The sequence below is a fragment of the Carcharodon carcharias genome, chromosome 3, assembly GCF_017639515.1.
Source record: "Carcharodon carcharias isolate sCarCar2 chromosome 3, sCarCar2.pri, whole genome shotgun sequence".
Lineage (NCBI taxonomy): Eukaryota > Metazoa > Chordata > Chondrichthyes > Lamniformes > Lamnidae > Carcharodon > Carcharodon carcharias.
In genome coordinates this window covers 17522527-17546052 of record NC_054469.1, presented here as the reverse complement: position 1 = coordinate 17546052, position 23526 = coordinate 17522527, and positions in this window count along the sequence as shown.

The following is a 23526-nucleotide window of genomic DNA, read 5'->3' as shown; positions in this document are numbered from 1 at the left end:
GGGTGGGGGGAGGAGAGATCGTAGCTTTGGAAGGTGCTGAAAGGAGCTTTGGCGATTATTCCCAACCTCTCCCCCATGTAATGCTGTCTGCTCCGCATCTGAGGAATGTGGATTCACACCTTCTGATCGTTAGGCCAGCGGGTACACTTGATTATGCAACAGGTAACCACGCTCTTCCTTGTGCAAGAAGTGTTTTGAAACATTTCTAAGGGATGTGATAAGTAGCTTAATAAATGCACGAATCTCTTCAAGTCTTTCTCGACTTTGTCCGATCTGATTTTTCTTGTCTCAGGGCTGACCATGCAGCCTGCACCCACGAGGTGGAGGGTGTTAATTTGCCCAGCCTTGTGTACATTTCAAATATTAAATCCAATCGATGCTACTAAACTAATAAACACGATAAGTTATCTCAGGGTCCAGTCATCACAAGGGTCCTGAGTCATTCTTTGTGATTTAAATTTGAGTCTGAGCTAACGAGGCCACGCCTTTAGCAAGATGCTTCAGATAAAAGCGTGAAGTTGAGCAGAGTAGGGATTTCTATTATTTACCTGTCAGATTGTTCATATCCGTGCTTTCCTGTGAAGAGCTCGGGCAGGAATTTCACTCGGTGGTGTTTATTCGTGAACACGTCATGGTTTCACTTCAACTTCTCCCCGGCTATGTTAGTCAAGATGTCTTTATGTCGCTCTGTCAGCAGTTTGATTCAAAGGGGCATGCGAGGGTAGATGGAATCTCACAACCTTTTGGGATAGGGATTTACCAGACTTCTTTCCTTGGAGTACATGGGAACTTAGGAAATAGGAGCAGGAGTAGGCCATTCGGCCCCTTAAGCCTGCTCCGCCATTCAACAAGATCATGGCTGATCCTCTACCTCAACAGCAACATAATGGGGGCTGCGTGTATACACTCAGAGTGGAAAAGGTAGCAGCAACCTGGGTTTGTCCAGCATCTCTGAGGAGGGGAGTGCAAACTATGCCCAGATTTGGGAATCCTGGGACTGGGTGGGAAGGGGAACAGGGGCAGGGTGGTGGGGAGGTTGGGGGATGTTGTTGCTGGGTAAAAGATTAAGGCATTATGGGCTATTGGGATCTTAATGCTTTGCACAGTTGCAAAATCAAGCCTGCCAAAAGAAGGAGGCAGAGAGAAATTGCAAAATAGCTGCTGGTTATATAGGATCATAAAATGATTACAGCATAGGAGGCCATTCAGCTCATCATTTCCCTGCCAGCTCTCTGCAAGAGCAACACAGCTAGTGACACTTCCCACATCCTTTAGCCATGCAAGTCATTGTTCCTTAGAAAATTATCCAATCCCATTTTGAAAGTCATGATTGAATCTGCTTCCAACACACTCTCAGGCAGCTATTCTAAGCACTCACTGCATTAAATCGGTTTCCTCACGTTGCCTTTGGTTCTTTTGCTATTCATTTTAAATCAGTGTCCTCTGGTTCTTAATTCTACCACCAATGGGAACAGTTTCTTCCTATATTACTCTGTCTAGATGTCTCGTTGTTTCACACACCTCTATCAAACCTTCTTTCAACCTTCCTTTCTCCAAGGAGGACGACACCAGCTTCTCCATTCAATCCACGTGAGTGAAGTCTCTCATCGCTGGAACTGGTGTATAAGGGTGTTTGGCAGAACAAGGGTTAATGTGGGATGGGGAAACAGCACTGCCCATATTATGACATAGAATCACATGATAGTCGATTGTCTGTAGGAGAGCCTGGAAGAAACTGCTGGTGGTGAGATGCTATCCTTTATTATGAGGGGAATTGAACATAAAAGTAAGGATGTTATGCTTCAGTTATACAGAGTATTGGTGAGACCACATCTTTAATACTGTGTGCAGATTTTGTCCCCTTATTTAAAGAGGGACGCCCGTGCAATGAAGGCAGTTCAGAGGAGGTTTACCTGGAATGAACGGTTTGCATTATCAGGAAAAGTTGGAAAGGCTGGGCTTGTTTCCACTGTAGTTTAGAAGAGTGAGTGGTGACTTGATTGAAGTATATAAGATCCTGAATGGTATTGACAAGGTGGATGCAGGAAAGGACGTTTTTTCTGGTGGGTGAGTCCAGAACTCGGGGGCACTGTCTTAAAATTAGGGGTGGCCCTTTTAGGACAGAGATGAGGAGAGTTTTTTTCTCTCAGAGGGTTGTGAGACTTTGGAACTCTCTGCCTCGGAAGGTGGTGGAGGTGGGATCACAATATTTTTAAGGCAGAGGTAGATAGGTTCTTGTTAGGCAAGGGATTCAAAGGCTATCGGTGGTAGATGGGAATGTGGAACTCGAAGCACAAACAGATCAGCCATGATCTTATTGAATGGCAGAGCAGGCTTGAGGGGCCGAATGGTCTCCTTCTGTTCCTATTTCATATGCTCGTATGTTTGTATGTAAGCAAACATGGAGACAGCACATATGAGCATATGTAGGAACATACAAATTAGGAGCAGGAGTAGGCCACTTGGCCCCTCAAGCTTGCTCCACCATTTAATAAGATCATGGCTGATCTGATCGTAACCTCAACTCCATATTTCCCCCCGCCCCCGATAACCTTTCACCCCCTTGCTTATCAAGAATCCATCTACCTCTGCCTTAAAAATATTCAAGTCTCTGCTTCCACTGCTTTTGACGACGAGAGTTCCAAAGACTCACAACCCTCTGAGAGAAATAATTTCTCCTCATCTCTGCCTTAAATGGGCAACTCCTTACTGTTAAACAGTGACCCCCTAGTTCTCGATTCTCCCACAAGGGGAGACATCCTCTCCACATCCACCCTGTCAAGACCGCTCTGGATCTTATACGCTTCAATCAAGTCAACTCTTACTCTTTTAAACTTTAGTGGATACAAGCCTGGCCCAACTAACCTTTCCTCATAAGGCAATCCACCCATTCCAGGTATTATTCTAGTAAACCTTCTCTGAACTGCTTAAAATGCAGTTTGTTATGACATGGCAGGTGGTTTTTGCCAGGCTAGCCAAATCGAAAAGGGAAAGTTGGCCAAGCTACCACAACAATTTGCAATTTGTATTTTTATTGCAAGAAGGTATGAGTAGTGAAGTCAGAAGTAAAGAGTCCACTATCACTTTTGGAAGTTTTTAAATATTAATGAACAAAAAAAAAAGAAAACTTAAACACACAAGATTACAGTTACACAGTTAAATTTAGCCTTACAACGTTCCCCAAAAGATTTCTGCTTAGCTAGACTCCCAAATAACACCTTTACCCCAGGCAACAGTCCAAATAGATAAAACATCCAGTAATATTACTATGAGGCACCCACTGTTGCTATAAGGGGGGTATTTCACAGCTTCTCTCTTCCTGTCACTTGACAATGGAACTTCCAAGGCTTTTAACAAAACCTTGCTTTCTGGAACAAGCAGAATATAAAAACCTTTCATGTTGTCATTATGGCCAGTACTTTCAGGAAAAATAAACTTTATAGCTTTGCCTTTTTATTTACAGTTTTACCAGTTGTAAAGCTTCCAGTCATGTCTCTTTGAAATTCCAACAGCTAACGCTTCACTCCCCACTTATCTCCTAATACAAATTCCCATTCCTGCTATATCTACTGGGAAGTCACCTTAGCTGGCCCATCTCCATTTCAAAATACCTGCAGTTACGCCTAATCCCTTTGATGATTTAAACCTTGCAAGCTGACTGTCTTCAGTTTAATTAAATTAGTCACACACACACACAAACATACACACACAGCCCCCACAAGCCTGCTTTAGTATCCCACTGTAATATTAGAAAACAAGTGAAATTTTCTTTACAATTTACATCCTTCCTTAAAAAAGGAGACTAATACTATACACAGCACTCTATGGCCTGAATATGGCGTGTGCGATCAGCAGGCCCAGGAGCAGATGGGAAATCAGCCACCATAAGCCCCCAGCCATGATTTCATGCCGGCTGGCCTATTAACATCCAGCCAGCGTGAAACGCGTGCTGAAACGCTCAGCGCTGCCGGGGTGGGGTGGGGGGGCGGGAAGAGGGCGGGCGATGATGTCACCACGGGCGCGGGTGAGTGCGGCGAGGGAGCTCCCTGAAGGCAGGCAGCTGAAGGCAGGGAACTGCAGCCCTCCACACAATAAAGGACACGACAACGAGAAAAAAAATGCTGCAAAATAGGTCGGTGCAGCACAATCGAGCACCTGAAAGCAGACCTCAAAAAAAAAGACCCGGTCCCCCAGATACCTCTTTTTATTTTGTTTCCCTGGGGAGATTTCACCCCGCCCTGGATGGAGGTTTTGAGTAAAAATGTGAAAGCCGCCTGGGAGAACGGCCCGTCCGCCCACCGTGAAATGGCTGCTGATTGCATCGTTAATGGGCTTAACTGCCCACGTAATTGTCTTCGGGCCCGCTTACGACTGCCCTGTGCGCCCGCCCAGCGAAATGTCGCGCTCGTGCGCGCTGACGTTGGATAATCGCCCAACATCATCTCGCGCTGTTTCACATCCGGTTCGGGTCGGGTGTGCGCCGGCCCACGGGATGTAAAGTTCTGCCCCAAATATGGTCTCACCAGTGCCCTGTACAACATAACCTCCCTACGTTTGAATTCAATTCCCCTCGCAACAGACAGTAACATCCTATTATCTTTCCTAGTTTCCTGATTACTTGCTGTCCCTTTGGCGATTCATGTACTCAAACACCCAGATCCCTCTGCCTCTCAGAGCTCTCCAATCTCTCACCATTTTAATCATATGCTTTTTTATTTTTCCTGCCAAGATGGAAAATTTCACCTTTTCCCACATTATACTCCACTGCCAGCTCCTTGCCCACTCACTTAACCTATTTATATCCCTTTGTAACCTCCTTAAGTCCTCTTCACAACTTACTTTCCTACCTATCTTTGTGCCGTCAGCAAATTTAGTAACCATTCCTTTGGCCCCCTCATCCAAGTCATTTATATAAATTGTAAAAGGTTGAGGCCCCAGCACTGATCCTTGTGGTACACCACTCGTCACATCCTGCCAACCAGAAAAAGACCCATTTATGCCTAACCTCTGTTTCCTGTTAGATAGCCAATCTTCTATCCATGCCAATAGGTGACTCCCTACACCATGAGCTTTTATTTTCCTCAATAACCTTTGATATGGCACCTTATCAAATGCCTTCTGGAAATTTAAACACCGTACATTCACCACTACCCCTTTATCCACAGCACATGTGACTCCTTCAAAGAGCTCCAATAGATTGGTTAAACCTGCTTTCCCTTTCACAAAACCATGTTGACTCTGCCTGATTACCTTGAATTTTTCTAAGTACCCTGCTATAACATCTTTAATAATAGATTCCAACATTTTCCCTATGACAGATGTTAGGCTAACTGCTCTGTAATTTCCTGCTTTCTGTCTCCCTCCCTTTTTGAATAAAGGAGTTACATTTGCCATTTTCCAATCTAATGGGACCTTCCCCAAATCTAAAGAATTTTAGAAAATTAAAACCAACACATCAGCTATCCCATTAGCCACTTCTTTTAAGACCCTGGGATGAAATCCATCCGGACCCAGGCTCTTATCAGCCCACAGCTCCATCAGTTTGTTAAGTACCACTTTCCTGGTGATTGTAATTTTCCGAAGTTCCTCCCCCCTTCCATTTCCTGATTTACAGCTAGTACAGGCTGTTACTTGTATCTTCTATTAAGAAGGTCGATGCAAAATACCTGTTCAATTGATCTCCCATCTCCTTATTTTCTGTTTTTAATTCCCCAGACTCACTTTCAATAGGACCAACGCTCACTTTGTTAACTCTTTTCTTATTTAAATATCTACAGAAACTCTTACTATCTATCTTTATATTTCTAGCTAGCTTTCTCTCGTACTCTAATTTTTCCCTCCTTATTAATCTTTTAGTCTTTCTTTGTTGTTCTTTATATTCTGTCCAATCTTCTGACCGGCCACCTGTCTTTGCAAAACTATATGCATTTTCTTTAAGTTTGATACTGTCTTTAACTTTTATAGTTAACCACAGATGGATTTTTTTCTTCCTCATCCGTGCAGGGCTAGATCTTAGAGATGTATATAATCATGAGTTGTTATTAATCACTTAATGTTCAACCGTACAACCTCCTGACTTCTTAATAAGACACCAAACAACCCTTACAACAGGAACCACTCTTGTAAGTATTTTCAACATCCTCTCCAGTGCCTTCACATCCTTCCTCATGTGCGGTGCCCAGAATGCACCACATGCCGCTGAAGCATTCTTTTACAAAGGTTCATCCTAACTTCCTTGCTTTTATATTCTATACCTCTAAAGCTCAGTGAAACTGGAGGAACAGCACCTCATCTTCTGACTAGGCACTTTACAGCCTTCCGGACTGAATACTGAGTTCAACAACTTTAGATCATGAGCTCTCTCCTCCATCTCCACCCCCTTTCCGATTTTCCCCCTCCTTTTTGTTTTTTCCAATAATTTATATAGATTTTTCTTTCCCCACCTATTTCCATTATTTTTAAATGTATTTCCGTCCATTGTTTTATCTCTACCTTTTAGCCTTTTTTGATTCCTTCCCCCCCACCCCACCCCCACTAGGGCTATCTGTACCTTGCTCGTCCTGCTTTCTACCCTTAATTAGCACATTCCTTAGATAATATCACCACCTTCAACACCTTTTTGTCCTTTTGTCTTATGCTTATACTTCCCCCCTTTTCTATTTTTCCTTAGTTCTGTTGAAGAGTCATGCGGACTCGAAACGTTAACTGTGTTCCTCTCTGCAGATGCTGCCAGACCTGCTGAGTTTTTCCAGGTATTTTTGTTTTTGTTTTGGATTTCCAGCATCCGCAGTTTTTTGCTTTTATCTCAGCATCCTGTATGTCTTATTGATCATTTTCCAGACCTGCCCTGACTTATGCACATGTACCCATCGTCTCTGACCCTGCACCCCCTTTAGAATTGTACACTTTATCATCATTCAACCCACCAAAATGACTCACTTCACACTTCTTTGCATTAAAACTCACCTGCCACCAGCCTGCCTATGTCCCCTTGAAGTCTATCACTGTCCTCCTCACAGTCCACAATGCTTTCAAGTTTTGTGTCATCTGCAAATTTTGAAATTGTGCTCTGCACACCCAAGTCTCAGGCACTAATATAGATCGTGAAAAGTAGGGGTCTGAATAGCGGTCGACTCCTGGGAACCACACTGTATGCCTTCATCCAGTCCGAGAAACAACTGTTCACCACCACTCTCAGTTTTCCGTCACTCAGTCAACTTCATATCCGTGCTATCACTGTCCCTTTTATCTCATGGGATTTGACGTTGCTGGCAAGCCTATTTTGTGGAATTTGATCAAATGCCTTTTGGAAGTCAATGTGCACCACCTCAATCACATTACCCGTATCAACATGAGCCATCTCCTCCTTAAGGATATTGTTCCATTAAATGAGAGAGAGAGAGGGAGAGAGAGAGAGAGAGACTTGCATTCAGTTAGCTCCTTTCGTTGCCTCCAAAAGCATTTTACAGCCAGTGAAGTATGTTTGAAATGTAGTCTTTGTTTTACGTAAGAAATGCAGCAGCTAATTTGCACACAGCACGCTCCCACAAATGACAAGTGTCATAATGATCCAGGTAATCTGCTTTTAATATGTTTTTTGAAGAATCCTGATACTGAAGCAGTTTGTGTACACACACAGCACTGGGATAACATCCAGGCCTGGGCTGACAAGTGGCAAGTAACAAGTGCCACACAAATGCCAGGCAATGACCATCTCCAAGAAGAGAGAATCTGACCATCTCTCCTTGACATTTGAAGGCATTACATTGCTGAATCCTTCACTATCAACATCCTGGGGGTTACCATTGGCCAGAAACTGAACTGGACTAGCCGTATAAATACTGTGGCTACAAGAGCAGGTCAGAGGCTAGGAATCCTGTAGCGAGTAGCTCACCTCCTGACTCCCCAAAGCCTGTCCACCATCTACAAGGCACAAGGCAGGGGTGTGATGGAATACTCTCCACTTGGCTGGATGAGTGTGGCTCCAACAACACTCAAGAAGCTCGACGCTGAAGGGTTATCAAAATTTCCACATTTTTCATATCATCAACAAGGATATGACTTTTGGACTTTTACCTGAAACCAGACAACGAGAGGAGACAGAATATGCATTCTTCCCTTTTAAACAATCAACCCAGAGAAAGACTTCATCTTACACGAAACTAAAGCCCATCAAAATCTTGCATAAATAATCGCCACTAACTACTAAGGCAGGAAAACAACAATCAATGCAATTATGTGAACCCATCAATACTCCACATATACAATGACTCTCAGTTCAAGACTAGTTACAGGGGCAGGAAGACAATGATAAACATCATGCAAGCCCATTAAAAACAACGTGACAACAATCACCTGAAGAAGCCCAAATCAGACAAAGGACTAACCTTGATTTGGTTTCAGATAAGAATTTCGAAAAAACAGTATAACTGGGCCAGGAGCGCACCCCAAAACTGCAGTGGGCTTACCTGGCTGGATTTCGAACTGTCAAGGAACCCTGGGTTGGTGAGCATGATCCCTGACCTCTCCTAGTTCAATTTAGTTAGGCTTTGGGGTGGGACAAGGGTAAGGGGATTAGTATCGTGAGTTTTCCCTCGTTATGCCGTGTGTTCCCATACTTAACCAAGTGTACTTTGTAAGTCTGTATAATCTCAGTGTAATCCTAATGTTATAAATTCATTTGTGCCTTCAATAAACCCAGTTTTTTTTCTTGCACCAAAACCAGTTGTCTGCTGCACTTTGTCACAACCCCCAAATAAATCCAAGGTCTAGAACCCAGGGAGTGGGAGCGATTCGAACCCCTCAGAAGTCAGAGGTGAAGCTGACACACACCACCACCCCCTACAACACCATCCAGGACAAAGCAGGCTGCTTGATTGGTACCCCATCCACCACCTTCAACATTCACTCCTCCACAACCGACCCATAATGGCAGCAGTGTGTACCATCTACAAGATGTGCTGCAGAAACTTACCAAAGCTCCTTCAACAGCACCTTCCAAACCTGCGACCTCTACCACCTAGAAGGACAAGGGCAGCAGATGCATGGGAACATCATCACCTAGAAGTTCCCCTCCAAACCAATCACCATCCTGACTTGGAAATATATCACCGTTCCTTCACTGTCGCTGGGTCAAAATCCTGGAACTCCCTTCCTAACAGCACTGAGCGCGTATCTACACCACATGGACTGCAGTGGTTCAGGAAGGTTACTCACCAGCACCTTCTCGGGGCAATTAGGGATGGGCAATAAATGCTGCACGAGCTAGCGATGTCCACATCCTGTGAAAGAATAAAAGAATACAGGTTGGTCAGGACATCAGGGGACAACTTCCCTGTTCCTCTTTGAAACATTGAAATGGGAATCTTTGACATCCACATGAGAGGGCTCATGGGACCTCAGTTTAGTACCTCACCTGAAAGACAGCGCTGCTGACGGTGCCACGCTCCCCCAGTACCTCTTTTTGTGCTCAAGTCTCAGGAGTGAGAGTGGCTTGAGGCACAACCTTCCATGGTAGAGGAGAGAGCGCTACTCACTGAACCTCGGTTGACTCCTAGCTAGAGGGCAGGGTGGCGTTTTTATGCACTTTTTTTAACAGGTGGATAAAGTTGCAGCCAGTCTGGCAGGTCAAGGAGCGGAGGCTCAGCAGAGGGGAAGAGCGTACCTGAGCATACGAACAATCAAAAACAGAGCAGTTGAACAGTTGAACACCACAGGGGGCCTTGGCTGACTTGAAAGTTGGTGAAGAAAACATGGCATCGGGTGATAGTGACCTCAAGCCACTAAGTAGACTTGGCCTAATCTTGACCCACTCCCTCACACCATTCCCACCATTCCTAAGTGAGGGGTTAAAATTGGTGGGAATTCTGTCAGAATGTTGTATTTCTGCAGGAGTATAAAAAGTAATATTTCTAAAAGAGAGAAAAGAATGAACCCAGCAATTATCTTGTAGTTAATCATTTACGAAATGAAAATCTGTCACCTCTGTCACTGGCATCTTCTATCTCACATTACATTGCTTTGCTCAATTTAGCTGAATGAATCCGTTGTAAAATAAAGAGTAAATTGTTTCAGGTAAGGTTCCCCCAAGGAGTGCAGATGATTGTACGAAGGGGGCATTTTGTGCAGAATCTCAGGGGTTTGCACTCTGCTACGAGATAAATTCAGCTGATGATTTTGCTTCTCAGGCATTCCTGACTCGAAGCTGCTGACTGCGCTCGGCTCACAACCTTTCAACAAGGCCACCAGGGGGCAGGCCGCCTCACTGGAAAAAACAGCCTCTGTTATGAGTGTCCTTCAACTTCAGCCCACTGCCCTAAGTCTGGCTGTGTGGGACTTTGACTTGCTTACGGTCTGTTCTTGCTCCATTTTCCAGGATTGAAGCATGTTGAATATATTAATCATTCGATTGCAAAGCCTAAGCACTACTGCAGAATCATTCACTTGCTTCACATCAATGGTGGGTAAGTGTTGGAAGGATTAGCAGCCTGATTATCACTTGGTTGAAACTGTCCCACCAACAGTGGGTCCTGCAGTGGGACTTGAACCTGGGATTATGGCTTACTCCAGGAATGGGGTACTTACCCGGTGAGCCATAAGAACCCCCCCCCCCCACCCCGCCCCCGCTCTTACTGCCTGATAAAATAATCACTAATACGTCCGAAAGAGAATTCATGAGAAACTTATCTTCCCCAGAGAATGGTGAGAAGTTGGAGCTCACTGTCACAGAGGGTAGTTGAAGTGGTCTACCAGGGAATTAAGGGACATGGGGAGCAGACGGGAAGATGGAGTTGAAGCCCAAGAACCTGTCCAATATTTAGCCGTCAATCAATATCACAAAAAGCAGGTTATCTGGACGCTATAGTGGGGTGATGGTAGCTTTGTGGGTAATGTCACAGGGCTGGTAATCCAAGGGCCCTAGCCAATTCTCAAAGGGAATGGTTTCAAATCCCACCATGGCAGCTGGTGGAATTTCAAATTCAGTAAATAAATCCAGTCTTAGTGAAGTGTTGTAATCATCTGGATTGCTAATGTCCCTTTAGGGGAGGTCTGGCCTACATGTGACTCCCTAACCGTAGGTTGCTGCCTTCTGAGATGAGATGGTCCAGCAAGCAATTCAGTTCAAGAGTTATTAGTGATGGGTGCAGCTAGCACCCTGGCCTTGTCAGTCATGCCCACATCCCATAAAAAATATTAAAGAGGAAAAAAAATCACATTGCTGTTTGTGGGAACTTGTTGTGTGTAGGTTGTGTGTTCTACAGTGACTGCACTTCAGAAGTGCTTTATCACTGTAAAATGAGATATCTACAGGTCATGCAAAGCACTCTACAAATGCAAAACAAAAACAGAATTACCTGGAAAAACTCAGCAGGTCTGGCAGCATCGGCTGAGAAGAAAAGAGTTGACGTTTCAAGTCTTCATGACCCTTCAACAGGTCACAAGGACTCGGAATGTCAACTCCTTTCTTCTCCGCCGATGCTGCCAGACCTGCTGAGTTTTTCCAGGTAATTCTATTTTTGCTTTGGATTTCCAGCTTCTGCAGTTTTTTTTGTTTTTAACTCTACAAATGCAGGTCTTTCTCTCTCTTGCTGGCTCATTCACAGAGCCATCAGAGACAGCGAATCCTGCTGCCCTGCCCTTTTGCCAGGGCCCCAGTAAAATCCATTCTCGTGGAGTGTAAAACAATGGGCAAAGGGACGGTAGGACATGCTTGGCAGTGAACTGAGGAGTGAATTGTGAAGAGTTGAGGCGAAGGGATTAAAGAGATACTTTACCTTGGCTGTGTGGGCGACCCGTGGAAGTGAGAGTGGGGGTGGACGGGAGGAGAATGTGGAGCGACTGATTTGATAACTGTAGAAAGGAAATGGAGTCTGAAAATAAATAGCAGCGCGGAAGATGAATAAATCACTGGCCCCGGGTGACATCCATGGTAAAGGAATAATGTCCAAGGTAATTTTCAGCTTAATCCAATCTATCCTTCACATCAGCTGCTGTCATGATTATTCTGTGGGAGAAATTCTTGTATCTCCTATTTACTTGACTTAGTCTGTGTGCTCACGGACAGACAAAAGTGGGCGAACTTAACACACCTCTGAAAAGATTTAAATTTAGAAAGAAGGCTCTTTGTTTATCTGGGCCGATGTTCCCAGTTAAAACAGTTCACGAAAGGCTGATTAATGCCTTTCAAACTAAGGCCCATTGGCATTTCTCGGCCAAAAAAACACCCTCATCTACCCAGTTCACCCTCCGCCACCCCTGATACAACAATAATGGGGTTGTTGACTAATCAAAATAATTAACCGAAGCTTTAAAAAAACAGAAGGTTCTGGAAAAAAAAAACTCAGCGGGTCTGGCAGCATCTGTGGAGGGAGAAACAGAGTTAACGTTTCGAGTCCGTTATGACCCTGCTTTGGAACGCCCTCAGGTTGAGGGGAGATGATGGCGTAGTGGTAAAGGTCACTAAACTAGCAATCCAATAGGCCCAGGCTAGCATACTGGAGACATAGGGTTCAAATCCCACCACAGCAACTGCTGGAATTAATATTCAGTTAATGAAGCCTGGAGTATAAAGCTAGGCTCAGTAATGGTGACCATGGCAACTATCATTGATTCTTGTAAAAAAAACTCCATCTGGTTCACTAATCCCCCTTTAGGGAAGGAAACCTTTTCTGGCCGACATGTGACTCCAGACCCACAGCAATGTGGTTGGCTCATAACTGCCCCTCTGCAATGTTCTCAGTTCAGAGGCAATCAGGGATGGGTAACAAATGCTGGCCCTGACCGCAACACCCACATCCCATGAAAGCATAAATAAAAAACTTGGGCTGGAAACAGTGGCTGGGATTTTACATCCCCTCCCCCCCACCCCACCCGCTGTGGCATGGCTCCCCCTGGTGGATGCGGTGAGCCATTTTAATCTCCATTCAGCTCGGCGGCACCGGAGTATCCTGCCAGCTCAGGAGGGGTGCTAAAACCCTGGTCATTAACTCCGTTTCTCTCTCCAAGGATGCTGCCAGACCTGATGAGTTTTTCCAGCATTTTCTGTTTTTGTTTCAGATTGCCAGCACCTGCGGTATTTTGTTTTCACTTTAAAGCTTTAAGGAACATGGGTCCAAATCACCTTTCCCTTCCAAGCATCATACGCTCACATCTCACCGAATCACACAGTGTAGAAGAGGCCCTTCGGCCCATCGAGTCTGCACCGACACATGAGAAACACCTGACCTACCTACCTACTCCCATTTACCAGCACTTGGCCCATAGCCTTGAATGTTATGATGTGCCAAGTGCCAAGGTATTTTTTAAAGGATGTGAGGCAACCCGCCTCCACCACCCTCCCAGGCAGTGCATTCCAGACCGTCACCACCCTCTGCGTAAAAAGGTTTTTCCTCACATCCCCCCCTAAACCTCCTACCCCTCACCTTGAACTTATGTCCCCTTGTGACTGACCCTTCAACTAAGGGGAACAGCTGATTCCTATCCACCCTGTCCATGCCCCTCATAATCTTGTACACCTCGATCAGATCGCCCTCAGTCTTCTCTGCTCCAACGAAAACAACCCAAGTCTATCCAACCTCTCTTCATAACTTAAATGTTTCATCCCAGGCAACATCCTGGTGAATCTCCTCTGCACCTCCTCCAGTGCAATCACATCCTTCCTATAATGTGGCGACCAGAACTGCACACAGTACTCCAGCTGTGGCCTCACCAAGGTTCTATACAACTCCAACATGACCTCCCTATTTTTGTAATCTATGCCTTGATTGATAAAAGCAAGTGTCCCATATGCCTGTTTCACTACCCCACTAACATGCCCCTCCGCATTCAGAGATCTATGGACACACACACCAAGGTCCCTTTGTTCCTCAGAACTTCCTATTGTCATGCCGTTCATTGAATACTTCCTTGTCAAATTGCTCCTTCCAAAGTGTACCACCTCACACTTTTCAGGGTTAAATTCCATCTGCCACTTATCTGCCCATTTGACCATCGCGTCTATATCTTCCTGTAGCCCAAGACACTCAACCTCACTGTTAACCACCGGCCAATCTTTGTATCATCCGCAAACTTACTAATCCTACCCCCCATAGAGTCATCTATATCATTTATATAAATGACAAATAATAGGGGACCCAGCACAGATCCCTGGACAGTTCGCAAGAATGCCAATATGAAGGGAAAAAACATCAATTATTTCTTCAGCAATGCTCAAAACACTTGGATTCTGTATCTCAAAATGTTATTTTCTGAATCACCACTACCTGCTTCCACCACCCTCTCCAGGGATCCTGTTCCACCGATTGGCCAGCCTCTCGCTGAAATGCTGTTTCTCCGGGGTAGTGTTTCTGAATTTACCCCCTTTCCAAGTGCAGGCCACGCCCTCCGAGTGTGGACAAGAGTGAGCCAGGGGCCGGTGAAAGAGGCGGATGGATACCTTGTAAGATACGTGTCTCTGAGGGGGTTTGGAGTAAGTGCAGGTGGAGAGGGTTGAACGTGGAATGTGATGTGGAGCTGGGAGGAGTGAGGGTATGTCACAAGGAGGGAGGAGCCTGCTGTTAAGGGTGTGTCACGCAGGATTAAAGGTGAGGTAAAAACAAAAAAACTGCGGATGCTGGAAATCCAAAACAAAAACAAAAACAGAATTACCTGGAAAAACTCAGCAGGTCTGGCAGCATCGGCGGAGAAGAAAAGAGTTGACGTTTCGAGTCCTCATGACCCTTCGACAGAACTTGTGAGGTGGCCATGCTGGAGTTTTTACTGAGTTATCAGTTCAAACAGAAGGGAGAGTTGTGAAAGTTAATCAGACGTTGTGACAACTAATTCGCGGAAGGGATCTTGAATGTGAGTTTCTTTCCTGAAGGTGGCGGCAAGAGAGTTAAAACCCTGTTATTTGAAGGAGCTGAGCATCATTGTGGGCTTGTTCATTGAAAAATGTCTCCTCAAAGAGTTGTTTCTCCGCTTAGTATGGTTTAAGAACTGCAAATAGAATTGCTAGGCTGACATTTAAACAATAGTATCGACAGAGGAACATAAGAGCAGGAGTAGGCCATTCGGCCCCTCGAGTCTGCTCCGCCACTTACCTGGATCATAGCTGATCTTCTACCTCAACGACATCTTCCTGTACTACCCCATATCGCTTGATGTCATTGGTATCTAGAAATCTGTCAATATCTGCTTTGAACATACTGTGACTGAACCTCCACAGCCCTCTGAGGTAGAGAATTCCAAAGATTCACCACCTGCTTGAGTGAAGAAATTCCTCCTCATCACCACACAATATCAAGTTGCCTGTAATAAATATATAATGGCATATCTGTCCAGGGGAATTTTAATTAAAAGAAAGATTCAAAGACTTCTGGCTATTCAGTTTATGTCTCAAATGCTTTGGGCAAGATGATTATTTGGAAACAGAAAACATAGCTAAAGGTTGACAGGAAGAAGTATCTAAAGGCCTTATCAAGACCTCCGAATATGGAGCCATTAATCCCTTCGATAAACTTCAAGCCAATAAAAGTTAAAAAAAGTGGCCATTGGAAACCTGAAATAAAAACAGAAAATTCTGGAAATGCCCAGCATGTGTGAAGAGAGATGGAATTAACATTTCAGGCCGCTGACCTTTCATCAGAACTGGAGGAAGTTAGAGATGCAACAGGTTTCAATCTTCTACAGAGACGAGGAAAGAACAAAAGGGAATGTCTGTGATAGGGTGGAAGACAGGAAAGATTAAACAACAAGATTGACATTCCATAGCAAAAGGGGCTGGTAATGGGATAAGTAACACAACAAAAGATGGGTGTCAAGGAGGTTTGAATGGCAACACACAGGATCATTATCAGCACCCGCTTGTCAGTGGAAGTGCTGCTTACGATCTGAAATTGTTGAACTCAGTGTTGAGCTTGGAAAGTTGTGAAGTGTTTATTTGAAAGATGAACTGTAGTTCCTTGAGCTTATATTGAACTTCATTGGAACTTGGAAGGCCTATGACAGGGAGGTCAGAGTGGGAGTCGATGGAGGATTAAAGGAACAAGCGACTGGAAACCCACGCTCAGATTCCAAATGGAGGTATACTGCAAAGTGGTCACCCAAACTCCAAATGGTCTCCCCATTGCACAGAACACCACTGATGATTGCACAATGTTTAGCACCATTCACAACGACTCAGATACTGAAGTAGTCCATGTCCAAATGCAGCAAGACCTGGACAACATCCATGCTTGGGCTGACAAGTGGCAAGTAACAAGTGCCCCACAAGTGTCAGGCAATGACCATCTCCAACAAGAGAGAATCCAACCATCATCCTTTGAAGCTCAATGGCGTTACAATCACTGAATCCCCCACTATCAACATCCAAGGAGTTACCATTGACCAGAAATTGAACAGGATCAGCCATATAAATGCTGTAGCTACAAGAGCAGGTCAGAGACTAGGAATTGTGTGGCAAGTAACTCACCTCCTGATTCCCCAAAGCCTGTCCACCATCGACAAGGCACAAGTCAGGAGTGTGATGGAGTACTCTCCAGTCGCCTGGATGAGTGCAGCTCCAACAATATTCAAGAAGCTTGCCACCATCCAGGACGAAACAGCCCACTTGATTGGCACCCCACCCTTACCTGAAAAGGAAGATTGTTCAGGATAATGGGGAGAAGGTGGGGGAGTGGCACAGGGTGAGTTGCTCATTTGGAGAGGCAATACAGACATGAGGCCAAATGGTCTCCTTCTGCACAGTAACAATTCTGTGATCCTGTGGTTCTGATTCTGAGTACGAGTAAATCAATGTTTCACTGGGTGGTGGGCGGGGGGGGGCTGTGTTTGGGGCACCAGATGTTGGGAAAGGAGGAGTGAAAGGGCATGTGTCGCATCGCCTGCGCTTGCATAGAAAGGTGCCGTAGCAAAGGGAGAGGGTGTTGGTGGAGACCAAAACAATTTTCTGCCGAGCCAACTGGCCAATCACAGCATTAGAAATCTTCAATGAAATCCGATCAAGGTAGTTCCATGGGGACGTGCAATCTTATATTTTAATATTACAACAGGAACAGAAGCTGCCTGCATGAGAGATCTCGCACCAACCCTTCCCAACGATAACATTTAATGTCAGCCATGACTCAGCAGGTAGCACTCTAGCCCCTGAATTAGAAGGTCCTGTGTTCAAGATCCATTCCAGAATCTGGGCTGACACTCCAGTGCAGCACTGAGGGACTGCTGCACTGCCGCTCAGATGAAACGTTAAGTCGAGGCCCTGCCTACCCTCCCAGGTGGGCTTAAATTATTCCGTGGTATTATTCGAAGAAGGGAGGGTGAGTTCTACCCGGTGTCCTGGCCAATATTTATTCCTCAACCAGCACTACAAAAATAGATAATTTGTGCTTTATTGAATTCCTGCTTGTGCGAGCTTGCTGTGTGCAAATTGGCTGCCATGTTGTCTACATTACAAATTCAAAATTACTTCATTCGCTGTAAAGAGATTTGGGTCATACTGAGGTAATGGAAGGTGCTATATAAATATACAAGTTATTTCTTTCTATATAAATATGAGATATATGTAAAATCAATCTACTAAATTAAACAAACACAGGGAAATGAAACTGAATCTTTGGGTGTTGCACACTCCAATCTATCTGGGCAAATCGGGCTTCACGTTTTCCAGTGGAGCTTCTTGTAAGTGTGTTTCTACCAGAGCTACTGTTATAGTCATGCATTAGAAACTTTTTTTTTCACAACGCAGTATGTTTTGGCATGTTAGGGAACGATAAGCGAGAGAACTACAATAGCTACTTCAGTTAATGCTTGCTATCCTAGTCAATAATTAAATGGTACAGTTAAAAGTATTAACCTTCAGTGTTTGCAAAGTCAAATGAATTCAAATTAGGGAACTAGATGTGCGCTGAATGAACTTCATAGGAATAAAGGAACATAGGACTTAGGAGCTGGGGGTAGGCGATGATGTAGTGGTATTGTCGCTGGGCTAGTAATCCAGAGACCCAGGGTAATGCTCTGAATCCTGCCACGGCAAACAGTAGAATTTGAATTCAATAAAAATCTGAAATTAAAATTCTAACAATGACCGTGGAACCATTGTTGATTGTAAAAACCCATCTGGTTCACTAATCCCCTCTAGGGAAGGAAATCTGCTGTCCTTAGTCGGTCTGGCCTACATGTGACTCCAGATCCATAGCAATGTGGTTGACTCTTCTTAAAAAAAAGTGCCCTCTGAACAAGAGCAATTAGGGGTGGGCAGTAAATGCTGGCCTAGCCAACGACGCCCAGATCGAATGAAAAAAGGGAGTAGGCCATTCGACCCTGCTGTGCCATGCGATATGATCATGGCTGATCTGTTTGCGGTCTCAACTCCATTTTCCTGTCTGCTCTCCCATAACCCTTGGCTCCCTTGCCTATATAAGAAATCACTCAGAAACAAAACCACTCATGAAACTAGTGTCTTCCCCGCCCCGTCACACAATCTTGGTAAAGTTTGCCCAATTCCGTCCCTGTCTCAGATCATCTGATGCTGAGACCCTTGCCTCTGCCTCAACTTGCTTGACATTTTGATGTTTTCTTTGCCGCTTTTGGAATCAGTTTGTAACAAAAAGAAATAAAGACTTGCATTTCTATAGCACCCTTCGCAACCTCAGGACATCCCAAAACCTTTTACAGTCAATGAGGTACCTTTGAGTGGGATGTGGGCATCGCTGGCTGGGCCAGCATCTGTGGCCCATCCCCAATTGCCCTTGAGAAGGTGGTGGTGAGCTGCCTTCTTGACCCGCTGCAGTTGATGTGGTGTAGCAACGCCTACAGTGCTGTTAGATCATAAGAATATAAGAAATAGGAGTAAGAGCAGGCCATTCGTCCCCTTAATCCTGCCCCGCCAATCAATATGGTTATGGCTTATCTGATGTGGCCTTAACTCCACATTCTTGTTTGCTGCCCATAAACCTTGACTCCCTCGTCAATCAAAAATCTGTCTAACTCAGCCTTGAATATGTTAAATGACCCAACCTCCACTGCTCTCTGGGGAAGAGAATTCCAAACACGAATGGCCCTCTGGGAGAAGAAATTTCCTCCTCATCCCCGTCTTAACTGGGAGACCCCTTATTCTGAAACTGTGTGCCCCCGGTTCTGGATTCCACCGTGAGGGGAAACGTCCCTTCGGTGTCCACCCTCTCGAACCACCTTGGGGCCTTCCACGTTTCAATGAGATCACCTCTCGTTCTTCTAAACTCCAACGGGCGCAGGCCCAACCTGCTTGACCCATCCTTGTAAGATAACCCTAACCTCCAGGAAATCAGCCAAGTGGACCTCCTCTGGGCCGTTTCCTGTTCAAGTATCCAGGGATCTGTGAAGGAATGCTGACACAGCCCCTGGTCGGGATTGTGTGCAAAAGCAAGTCTTGCTCAACGCTTTAGTGTCAGCTACGGTTCGGCTTTTGGATGAGGTGTTAGACTGTGGCCCCCACCAGCCTTCCCAGGCAGACGTAAAAGATTCCACCCTCGGTCTGCTTTGGGCTTGGGGTCAGCTGTGGCTGAGTGGGTCGTGCTTTTTTTCCTCCCCCCCCCCCCACCACCACCCCCCCCACTTCTGTGTCGGAAGGTTGTGGGTTCAAGTCTCACTCCGGGTGCTTGAGCACATAAACTAGGCTGGGGTGTTTCAGCGCAGGCCTGAAGGGGTGCTGCACTGTTGGAGGTTCAGGTTTTCAGATGTGATGTGAAACTGAGGCCCTGTCTGCCCCCTCAGCTGGGGGTAAAAGATCCCATGATGCTATTTCTTAGACAAGCCAGGGGGAGTTCTTTTGTCAACCAGCAACATTAAAACAGATGGTCTTGTTATGATTGCGGTTAGTGTTTATGGGAGCTTGCTGTGCACAAGTTGGTCACGGCATTACAATGGTGATTACGCTTTAACCAGTAATTGTTCTTTTCTATTCTTTATTTTCAAGTGAGGCTCTCATGACCACCAACGTGTGAAAAAGCAGCAATTCCAATAACCCAACAGGCAAATTAACAAGTTATTCTGATTCCCAAGATCCCACCCCCCACCCCCAAAACGTTTTCATTCTTCCAGCCATAATCCTGACTCTTTGGAACCACAAAGAGTTTATAGCACAGAAACAAACACCCTCTCCCACCCCTCTTCACACTACAAAGCACCAATCACGACCATCCCAAAGCGCCATACAACCATTGAATTGCTTTTGAAGCGTTGTTGCTGCTGCTGTAAAATGCAGCAGACCTTTAAGGACAGCAAGATCCCACAAACAGCCACGAAATAGGCAACCCAGCAGTTCCTTTTTGGCGTTGGTGGCGGCATGAATACTGGCCAGGACGGCCGGGGAGACCTCCTCTGCTCTCCCTCGAACCGTGGCTGTGGGGTCACTCGCGTCCACCTCAGAGGTCAGAGGGTTGGGGGGGAGGAGGAGGTGGCCAGTGGGGGAATGGGTTGGGGGAGGTGGGCGTCAGTCCCTCACTGCTGCACTGAAGCGTCGGCCTGGATGACGAGCTTAAGTCTCGAGATGTGGGGCTTGAACCCGCAACCCTCAGACTCAGAAGTGGGTGTAAGCTAAGGTGGCACTGGGATCTTCCTCAGCAAAAAAGAGAGACCAAGAAGTGGAAACTAATTATCCCAGGCATCCGAGGCAACAATTGTATTTTAGTTCACAATGTATTCGTTTGGTTTCTGGTCACATGATTCACGCACACCGTGCTACAGCACAGAGAGTGCCCCATCTTTCCATAAAAAAAAATAAGATGAGAATCCATCACATTTGGAAAACAACAAGAGAAGATGGCAGGAAATGCTGCAGAGAAAGATCACTGAAGCACCGAGCTTCTCCTAAAAACCTGGAACCACCATTTCCTGGAAACAGGCCATGAGTACGATTCTATTTTTATGAGAGTGGAGAGTGCAAATACTTCTGCTGTGTCCTTGCTCTGATGTTGCTAAGGGTGCAGCGCTGAAACGGCCTCAGCCACCCAGCGTTATTTAACAGCAGTAATGAGAGTGAAATCAATGGAACCGAACCTTTTGTTGCATGTGTGCCTTGGAGGATGTGAGTAAAGAGGTGAGGCTTTCGAGTGTATCTAAATTGGATTACCAGCATACCTCTGTTGGAAATGTGTTTGATGGTATAAAATGCAGCAGATTCTTTCAAGTAATTGAATCGTAATAGAATCAGCTGTGGGTGCAATGCAGAAGGAGACCGTTTGGCCCTTCTTGTCTGTGCTGGCTCTCTGCAAGAGCAATGCTGCTACACTGCCCTTTTCCCCGTAACCCTGTCACCATCCCCTCATCAGATAATCATCCAACACCCCCTCTGAAAGCCATGACTGAACCTGCCTCCTCCTCACTGTCAGGCACTGCATTCCAGAGCCTAACCACTCACTGCGTGAACGCAGCTTTACCTCCAACCCACAGTTGCTTCTTTCTGCCAAAGTTCGTCGGGTGTTTCCCCCAGACAGATTCCTGATAGTTCAAGCGTGGACCCTGAGCTGAATCCTTCCCCTAACTATAGGCAATTATTCATTTATCCCTGAGTTTAGGTCATCACAGTCTGTCCCTTGAGGATTAGTGAAGCTTAATCTTGGCACTGCTTAGGGGACATGGGTTCAAATCCCACCACGGTAGCTGGTGGAATTTCAATTCATCTATATAAAAAAAAATGTGGAATCGAAATGTAGCCTCAGTAATGGTGACCCCTGAATTGATTGCTGTAAAAATCCATCTGGCTCACTAATGTCCCTTTAGGGAAGGAAATCTGCTGTCCTTAGCTGGTCTGGTCAACATGTGACTCCAGACAGACAGCAGTGTGGTTGACTCTTAAATGCCCTCTGCAGTGGACGAGCAAGCCAATATGAAAGTCTAAAAGTAGTGAAACTGGATGGACCACCCAGCATCAACCTAGGCACTGGAAATGTCAAGGGTACACCCAGCCCTGCAAAGTCCTCCTTACTAACATCTACCAAAATTGGGAGAGCTGTCTCACAGACTAGTCAAGCAACAGCCTGACACAGTTATACTCAAGGAATCAAACCTGAGGGATAATGGCCCAAACACTACCATTACCATCCCTGAGTATGTCCTGTCCCCAGCAGGACAGACCCAGCAGAGGTGGTGGTACAGTGGTATACAGTCGGGAGGGATTGCCCTGGGAGTCCTAAACGTTGACTCTGGACCCCATGGGCAAGGAAACCTCCTGCTGATTACCATGTACCGTTCTCCCTCAGCTGATGAATCAGTTCTCCTCCATGTTGAACATCATTTGGAGGAAGAACTGAGGGTGTACTCTGGGTGGGGGACTTTATTGTCCATCACCATGATTGGCTTGGCACTGGCCCCTGACCTCATTACAGCCTTGGTCTAAACATAGGCAAAAGAGCTGAACTCCCGAGGTGAGTGAGAGTGACTGCCCTTGACATCAAGGCAGCATTTGACTAAGTGTGTCATCAAGGACCCCTAGCAAAACTGGAGTCAATGGGAATCAGGGGGAAAACTCTTCACTGGTTGGAATCATACTTGGCACAAAGGAAGATGGTTGTGGCTGTTGGAGGTCAATCATCTCAGCTCCAGGACATCAGTGCAGGAGTTCCTCAGGGTAGTGTCCACAGTCCAACCATCTTCAGCTGCTTCATCAATGATCCTCCTTCCATCATAAGATTAGGAGTGGGGATGTTCGCTGATGATTGCACAATGTTCAGCACCATTCACAACTCCTGAGATACTGAAGCAGTCCATCTCCAAATGCAGCAAGACCTGGGCAATATCCAGGCTTGGGCTGCTAGAACAGCTTCAACAAGAGAAAATCTAACCACCACTACTTGACACTCAGTGGCATTACTATCGCTGAATCTCCCACTATCAGCATCCTGGGGGGTTACCATTGACCAGAAACTGAACTGGACTAGCCATATAAATACCATGGCTACAAGAGCAGGTCAGAGGCTAGGAATCCTGAGATGAGTAACTCACCTCCTGACTCCCCAAAGCCCGTCCATCATCTACAAGGCACAAGTCAGGAGTGTGATGGAATACTCTCCACTTGCCTGGATAAGTGCAGCTCCCACAACACTTAAGAAGCGTGATATAGTCCAGGGCAAAGCAGCCCGCTTGATTGGCACCTCATCCATCATCTTAAACATTCACTTCTTTCACCACCAACGCACAGTAGCAGCAGTGCGTACCATCTACAAGATGCACTGCAGAAACTCACCAAAGCTCCTTAGGCAGCACCATCCAAACCCATGACCACTATCACCTAGAAGGACAAGGGCACTGATAGATGGGAACACCACCACCTGGAAGTTCCCCTCCAAGTCACACACCATCCTGACTTGGAAATATATCGCCGTTCCTTCACTGTCACTGGGTCAAAATCCTGGAACTTCCTCCCTAACAGCACTGTGGGTGTACCTACACCACATGGACTGCAGCGGTTCAAGAAGGCAGCTCACCACCACCTTCTCAAGGGCAATTAGGGATGGGCAGTAACTGCAGGCCCAGCCAGTGACACCCACATCTTGTCAATGAATAAATGAAAAG